This window comes from Pteropus medius, unplaced genomic scaffold (assembly GCF_902729225.1).
Source record: "Pteropus medius unplaced genomic scaffold, Ma_sr-lr_union100, whole genome shotgun sequence".
NCBI lineage: Eukaryota > Metazoa > Chordata > Mammalia > Chiroptera > Pteropodidae > Pteropus > Pteropus medius.
The window spans coordinates 21947-30622 of NW_024351878.1; the positions used below are offsets into that span (position 1 = coordinate 21947).

General features: G+C 40.8%; 1 long non-coding RNA gene across 3 annotated transcripts; it reads left to right on the top strand.

Moving 5' to 3' along the window:
- The first annotated feature begins 1663 nt into the window (after window positions 1–1663).
- LOC120589127 (uncharacterized) lies at window positions 1664–7654 on the top strand. Of its 3 annotated transcripts, none has more exons than XR_005649393.1 (3): window positions 1664–1724; window positions 5999–6091; window positions 7230–7654. It is a non-coding gene; the product is annotated as an uncharacterized LOC120589127 (long non-coding RNA). The 3 variants fall into 3 exon arrangements; XR_005649391.1 differs by lacking the exon at window positions 1664–1724 and adding an exon at window positions 1953–4770; XR_005649392.1 differs by lacking the exon at window positions 1664–1724 and adding an exon at window positions 1953–4756.
- Window positions 7655–8676: the final 1022 nt, after the last annotated feature.

Here is an 8676-nt window from a genome sequence, read left to right on the forward strand (position 1 = left end):
CTTTTTCCTGTCTCAAAAGCTGTGAAAAATAACTAAAAGATCTTAGCATAATCACCTTAGCAATAGACAGGCACCAAGAAGTATAGGAGTGAAAAACTTTCCAATATATCAGTCACAGGGAAGTGATATCTTCAGGCGCCAGCCCCCAGGAAAGCACTGACAGCCACCAGGATGCAGATAACGAAACCGCCTGCTTGGCCCTGTTTGATCTAAGAGTTTCCCCGGAAACATTTATCTTTGTGTAAGACGGTTATAGCCAACATCTGCTTTCTGTAATCCGCTCGCTAGCTTGTTCAGCAGACCAGCAGGATATGGTCTTAAGCTTTATAAGCTGCTTCCTCTGTAAGTTCCGGGCTTATCTCCTCTGACCCTACATGGTAGAGAGTCAGTCGCCGGCTGGCTAATAAAGGCTCACAATGCATCTCAATTGGTTCCGTAGGTCTTAGAATTGATCGCGCGCCCCAATAGTAGGAGCCCAGTAAACAGCTTTGACCTGCCTCCCACTTTCTACCATTGCTTTCTGGGTTGCCTCAATAAAATTTACCTGCTGAGCTCTTCTCATTTTCATGCTTATGTAAATCCCAGGTGGACATATAATAAAATTCTTAGTCACGGTCTGCAGTCTTAGGCGAAAATTAGAAGTGGTGTGAGGTCATTGTCTCTTGTAAGTTTAGAGTGGCAGTTTAAAGTATGCGTGAAGCCAGCTTGTGATTAGATACTGAAGGGTTTTCTATGGATTTGACTGGCTGTTTGCTTCTAGGTGGTGTTGAGGTACAGCAGGGTAAGAGGCTGGGGTCAGCCATAAGGTGAGGTTTTGGGGCCTCGGGGACAAGAGTGCTGGGTAGGACCCGGGAGGGTGGGTCTCAGTGTGATTTGCAAATCATTGTGAACTCAGGCATAAGTGCTCTGGTCTGCAGCCTGGGCTAAATCTTAGGTACACTCCAGTGTAACTGTGCGTCACATCTGTGTGACCGAGCATGGACACATGTGGCCAGGCATGAGTGTTGAGTCACATTCTTGTGACCCAGCATGAACCCAGGTATCCTTCTGCAGGCAGACTTTGCTTTGCCTATTCAATAAGCACACTGGAGTTTTCTTGAGGCTTCTGGAAGCGCCTTTGCGGGGAGGTAGTCAGTGTACGTTTGCAGACCCCAGGTGGTGGGCGGTGGGACCGCAGTGAGAGAAATGGGGCAGAGAGGCTTTGCCTGCAACATTGCTGTGGGGTGTTGGGTGGGGTATTGAACTTCATAGGACCCAGGAGAGGAATGGTTTGATGTGGAAAACTTGGTCATGTTATTGTTTACTTGAGGTATAAGATAGGGAGGGTGACTAGTACTTAAGACTTGTTTATCTATATTTTGCTTCATAATATACAGAAACTAAAGATGTTTGTGTCTATATCTAATGGGGAATTGCTTCTACCATAATTCTAGTTTGCCTGTCTCCCAGGCTAAGTGCTCCTTCAGTAGATATGCTAAATAGTGGAGACCTCTTCCAGAACAAAGAGATTTGGAGATTTGGCGGGCTCATTTTTAGATCTCGCCTTTTTCCATGCCCCTCCTCCCCTGTTGATAAAAGATGGTTGGGCTTGAAGGTATATTTTGTTGAATTTGCGAAAACTAGAAAGTTGCCTTTTTTTTTTTGTCTCCAGAATTAATGGCTGGGATACTACTAACTCCTGGAAACTGCTTTGGCTGAGAGATGTTGGACATGTGGCCCAAGAGGTAAGCAGTATGTATATTTGTTTACTCTGTCAGCCTTTTCGGTCGATATCTGCAGGGTTTGGGATAAATTAGAAGAGGTAGCCGAGTTTTTTCTCTCTAATATGTGTAGATGGGCACGAAAACTATTTTGAAGCCAAACTACTTGCACTTAGTGTCTCCCAGTTTTCTTTACTGAAACTTTCTTCGCAGAGCCGGTTATGTTTTCCTGTGTGTTTGTATTGTCTGCTGTGATAAGGAAATACTATGGGGATAGGAAGTCTGGTCTTTCTTGGCTAAGCTGTAAAAAGCCTTATTGCTTTATGTCATTGCTCATGTTATTGGGTTGATGATCCATTGTTTGTATTGAAAAACCTTTTAATTTTGAAAATATTTTTGGAAACTCACCATAGCAATTTTTTCATTAATACTGTTATAAATAAGAATAAATGGATAGAAGCAAAATGAATTATTCTTAAGCTTTTGAATTACTTCTTCACCTTTTTGGGTATTATAATCGATGGTAATATCAACATCAGGGTAAAAAGGTGGAAGGGAAAAAACAAGTTTCCCAACAAGGCATAACTTTTAAGAAATATCGTTAATAGAACATTTGGAGAATCAGTTTTGATCTCTTAGTCTGGGCAAGGCAAGTCAAGAATGGAGTAGATTGTAGGGTACATCTTAAATTTTGTTTTCCCGTTTTCCTCTTATGGTAACTGTAAACATTAACAGTATGGACAAACACTTTGTATTATTCTCTGCATGAATCTTACTTTGTTCTGTAGGTTTCTCCCTGTATGGCCATAGGGATGATCAGGCAGTTTCCGAAAGGTAGCAGTACCTTGCAGGGTCTGAAAACAGTCTGGTTTAATAATCACTAATCTATGTAGTTCTTCTGCCTTATCCCTGTTTCAGAATGTTGGAACAGATTTCAAAAGATGTAAAAACATCAGAAATCTGACAAAAATGGAGGACGATTTTTCAAAGCCCGATCATAATTACAAGGAAAGTCTCAGCATTTTCTAGGGTCTTCCTGCTGAGTCTATCAGAAATGAAAATACAAGCTACTACCGCCTGAGGCATTTTGAGCCAAAGTAAGGGAAAAAATTTGAAAGTGCCAGTTTTTAAAACACAAGGTCTCATTTGTATGTCCCTAATCCTCTTTTTGTGTCCTTAAAAATTGGGAAGAAGTACTAAAATACCTTAGCGTTATCACCTTATCTGTAGACAGGAAGAGGCTACAATCTAACATCTTCCACAGATATGCTAATTGGTGGAGTAGTTCTGTCTGAACAGAGATTTGGAGAATCCCCGCTCTTTCTTAGATCCTGCCCCTTTCCACGCCCTTCCTCCCTCCTCTGTCGATAAAAGATTTCTGCTTGAAAGTTCAGTTAAGTGGATTTGAGAAAGAAAGCTGCCATCTCGTTATGGCACCAGGAGAATTCATGTTTGGGATACTGTTAGCTCCTGTACACAGCTGTAGCAGAAATGATGGAGGAGTGTTGGCAGAAGTAAGCAGTACCCTTCCTTGTTCATCCTGTTTTCCTTTGTAGTCTATTTCTGCAGGGTTTTCGAGAATGTGAAGTGCTGTCAGGGATTTTCCTCTAATACATTTAGATGGGTGTGAACCATTAGTAAAAGTGAGAACTTGGACTTAGTGAACTCACACTATTTATTGAAAGTTTCCTGCCTGTTTGAAAAGGGCCACTTTTAAAAATACAGGTCTCCACTGTGTATTCCTGTTCTCCTTTCTCCCGCCTCCTTAAAAGTTGCGAAAAATAAAAGATCTCAGCAATAGACAGAAAGGCTCCAAGTAGGAGCCCAGTAACCAGCTTTGACCTCCCTCCTACTCTGTACCATTGCTTTCTGTGTTACCTCACTACAACTTACCTGTTGAGCTCTTCTCATTTTCATGCTTATGTAAATTCCACGTGAGTGTATAATAAAAATCCTAGTCCCGGTCTGCATCGTTAGGTCTAAGTTAGAAGTGGTGTGAGTTCATTGTCTCCTGTAAAATTCGGTTGGCAGTAAAACAACATTTGTGAAGCTAGCTCGTTGTGCTTAGATACTGATGGGTTTTCTGCAGGTTTGACTGGCCGTTTGGTCTCAGGAGGAGTTCGGGTGCAGCGGGGTAGAGGGTGGGGTCAGGCATGAGGTGAGGTTTTAGGATCAACGGGACAAGAGTTCTGGGAGTGCTGGTCCTGGGACAATTTGCCAGTCTGTGAACTCAGGCTCGAGGGATGTGGTCGGTTCCTGGGCTAAATCCAACGCGATCCCTCCATGCTTTTCATCGCCTACCTTTGAGTCACATTCATGTGACCGAGCATGGACACATGTGACCTGGCATGACTCTTCCCGTTCTTGCGACCCAGCATGAACCACGTATTCTTTCTGCAGGCAGACTTTGCTCTGCATTTTTATTAAGCACAGTAGAGAAGTTTCAGGAGGCTTTTTTCGTGGTTCCATTGTGGTGAGGCAGTCGGTGTCCCTTTGGCTCCCCCAGGTGGTGTGTGGTGGGACTGCCATGGGAGGGAAAGGTTTATGAGAAGCTCCCTGTGTGCAAGGAATGGTGTAGGGTGTGGATAGAAGGTTGATCAGAGGAACTAGGAGAGGATTGTTTTGGTGTGGAAAACTTCGGGTTTTGTTATTTGTGATGTAAGATAGTAAGCGTGCCTAGAAGCACTAAAATTGGTTTATCTATTTTTTGCTTTATATTATATAGCAACTGAAGATATTTGGGTCCATCGGTGTACAGGTAATGGGGAACCGCTTCTATCTTAATTCTAGCCCGCATTTCCCCAAGTCTAACAACAACTTTCATAGAGATTCCGATTGATGGAGACAGTATTTGTGAATAAAGAAATTTGGAGAGTTTGGATCCTGCCTGTTTTCATCCCTCCTCCCTCCCTTGGTTTTTAAAGATGCTTGGGCTCGAAGGAGCATTTAGATTGGATTTAAGAACTAGAAAGCTGCCATCTGCTTAGGCACCAGGAGAATTAATGGCTGGAATACTGCTATCTCCTGAAAACTACTGTAGCTGAGAGAGACCACAGGTGTGTTGGCAGAGGTAAGCAGTGTATCTATCCCATCAGCCTTTTTAGTATATTTCTGCATGGTTTGGGTGAATTTAGAAGAGTTGCCAGTCTTTTTTACTAAGATGTTAAGACGGTTGTAAAAAAAATATTTGCGAAGCCAGCTACTTGGAATTAGCCACTCTCGGCTTCCTTTGTTGAAACTTTCTTTTCATGGGTGGTCATTGTTTTCTGTGACTGTGGCTTTTGTGTCATTTTCATAAAAAAGGAGATGCCTTAGGAGATGAGAAATGTAAACACAGGCCACAACTGCCTGAGCAGACCGAGCTAAACAAACAAAGAACATGGAAAGGGCCACATTAAAAAATACAGACTACAGTTTTCTAGCCTGGCTCCTTAAAAATGGTGAAGGAAAGATAAAAAAGCTTTGGTTATAATCATATTAGTAGTAGACACCGAAACTGCTAACATGAGCCTGGTAACCGATCTCGGTCCTCCTTCCATTCCCCGTATCAGTGTTTTTAGGGTTGACTAACACGACTTAAAAGTTTCCATTCCTTGTCTGCAGTGTTTGCTAGAAGGTATAAGTGGTGTGAATCTATCGTACCTTAGATGGGCAGTTAAAATTATGTGCTTCCTTTTTGGAGCTCTAGGGTTGTCTCGATTGAGCTTTTCCTTCGAGAAAAAATCCTTTCCTCCCCTACATCTGTTTTTTTGTGTGTTCTTTGCCATAAGGAGGTACTGTAGGGATAGAACAGAATCATAGTTCCCTATGAAACTGCTATTCCAGGTGGCCTCTGGGGTTCAGGAGTGAAACGATCCTCTATACATTGGTTGTCTGTGGAGACGATGTGGGTTCTTCTCTTTATACCAGATGTGGTTTCTGTCTTGTCCATGTTATAGGAGTTTGGTTTGGTGTCAACCATCTGCAAGGTGCACTGATCCTGGTGCACCCGGTGGCTGGCCTTGGCAGCTCTCAGGGGAGGGTGCCATGAGGGGCCTCAGCCCAAGAGACCATTCTCAACTCCACCTTTCATTACCTTTCAATGCTGTATAAGTGCTATTATGGTAAAGCTCACTCAGAGCCATGAAAGAGCTGGTTGTGGTCGGAGGGGATCTGAGACACCATGTGCACTCTGCCATCCTGACAGCCTGTGTCAGGAAGGTCTGTAATCTTTGTTTCTGGGAGCAATCCTTTGAATCTGTGAGGGCTGCATTCTTTGCACTGTTTTGTGGAGTTGTTTCCTTTCCTCCATTGAGCAGGGAGGAGGCTCACCGGTTTGAGTCACTATCAGAATCTAAAATCCTACCTTCGACGGCCGGTGGATCCTTTGACTTGGATTAACTTCTAAACAGGTAAGACATTTTCTTTCTTTGGATGTTATTGCTGGTTTTTAATATTTGATTGGCTTAAGACTTGATTTGATTAAATGGACTTGTTATCATGAAATGTATTTACTGGATTCACAGAAATAAAGTCATATTTTCTGTTACAATTGTGTCAAGAAAGTAGGGCAGGTATTAATGCACTTTGAAATCTCAGTTGTAACAAATGTAGGTACAAATAAACGGTTTATAGGTAAAACATTAAGTTATTGCATTGACATTGTGTGTATATCTATGTGCCTATATCTATATATAGGTATTTATATAGATATACATATATAGATAATTTTTCCTGTGTTTTTAATAATTCGAAACTTGAAATTTTTGCTTGGTTAATAAAGTGATACATACTCACTGAAAATCTCAACATTTCCAAATAAGATAAAGTAATGAAGCACAAAGTATGGGACATAGATTTATTCAATTTATCTTAACGGAAGCAAGTATATTTGGTTCTATTTGTAAATGTGTCTTTTGCCACCACAAAAAGGTATGTGCCAAGAGGTAATACGTTTAAGAAATTAAATCTGTTTCTAAGTACCATTCTAAAGAATTCTGCTGTAACAATTCAGAATCACTTTATTCATTTGTACTACAAATTAAGATGGACCTCTGAATCGTTTATACATACTTGCTTCTTTGAACAATGATGCTGAAGAAATTCACTTTTAAAGCATTAAATGCCTGTTTTCTATGTTGGGAGATATATATCAAGGAGTGAATTCATTGAACCAGACAAGAACATTTTGAGTGGTTGGAGTTGAAAACTTGTGCACATAGGCCACCGTGTTTTACATTTTGACGTGGTTTAAGGGCTTTAATTTTTTCTCCATAAATGACATTCGTCATGATGGGCTTTCTGGATTATAGCAATTCTGGGTTGTGTGAAGGGGGAGTATGGCGTTGTAGTTTTCATTTGCATTTCCATCATGACTCATGATACCTAACATCCTTTCTTGGGCCTATTGAAAATTTTCTCTTTTCTAGAGAAGTCTATTCTGGTACATTTTAGAAGTTTAGTTTGTCTTTTTGTCTAAGAGTTGTAAGAGTTCTTTGTTGAATGACACTTCCATTAGATCTATAACGTGAAATTCTTCCCTTTCTGTAGGTTGTCTTGTCACTTCCTGGATAGATTCTTTTAATGCCAAAAAGGATGAATCTCGAGGCAATCTCATTTATCTTTTTCATCGATTATTGTTTGATGCCAGATCGAAGAACTCTTTGCTAAATACAAGGGCTTGAAGATTCATCCACGTGCTGTCTTCTAGAGGTTTGAATTTTAAGGCTCGAATAAATTTCAAGTTCACCTTTATATGGTATGAGGTCAGGGTCGAATCTCATTCCCCTACAGATGGTAGTCATTTTGCTAGCACCCTCTGTTCAAAGGACTCTCCTGTACCCAAGTCCATGTTTTCCACCCATGTCAAACATCCAATGACCTTAGAGAGATGGGTTTATTTCTAGGCTCTTAATTCTGTTCCATCCTTCTATATGTGTAGGTAGGCCTGCATTACAGATTTTGGTTTCTCTTGGCAACAGACCGCATATAGGGGCATGGTTCCCTAAGGGTATAGGAGTAGAAAAATGCCTATCCCTAGAGATGTCGGAGCTGACCTGAAGAAAAAAGCACAGTGCGGTCCTCACCTGTGACGATGATGCTGTGAACAAAGTATGCTGCCATCAGTCATTTAAAGGCACAGCACATACTGTTACTTATATCATATATTAGTTGTTTATGGCGATCAAGAACCATGTAACTGTTCAATGTATTCTTTACAACCATACCATTTTAATTGTGGTCATATTTATTTGTCTGTTTATTCACATTATTTCATTAATGTGAGATATGTGTGATTTTTGTTCTTTGTCGATTTTCTTATGGAAACATCCTTTAACACTGTAGTTGCAAGAATGTCAAAATAATATGCAGTCTAACCAAGACAGGATGACTAAGAATCTACCTCATGTAAAAATGTACATATTGGAAAAGTTAGCTGCATGCAAAGGGAGGAGCAGGTGATAGGAGATTTGTAAATTAAGGCCCCATAAGTCATTGCCTCAACCCTCACTCACAGTAAATAAGTTCCAGTAACCGATACTGGTATCCCACAGCTATGTAAATACACAAGGCACATCATGACCAGATACATGCACAGGGTAAAGTGGTCTGGGATCTTGCTGTGATAGTTCCATGAACAGAGTAGATAGGGAATCCCAGGAAGGTCGTTGGAAGCATCATTTATTCCATTTGTAGCTGGAAAATGTTTAACTTTTGACATGAATATCTGCAAAGAGACTATGTCCTTTACTATGTTTTCTTCACAAATGACATTTCAAACAAATCGTAGTTTTAATGGTCAATTGTCCTAAAAGCGATAACTGAAGTACTCCTAAAAATAAAACTTTCGATTACACATTTTAGTCAGTCAGTATGAAACATGGATCACAGCTTTAAAGTCAAAGAGAGAGGAAGGGCATCTGATTTTGAATGTTCTCAGGTTCAAGATTCTATAGTTTCTAGCAATCTCCGTAAAGCATGAAAGGGATACTACTGC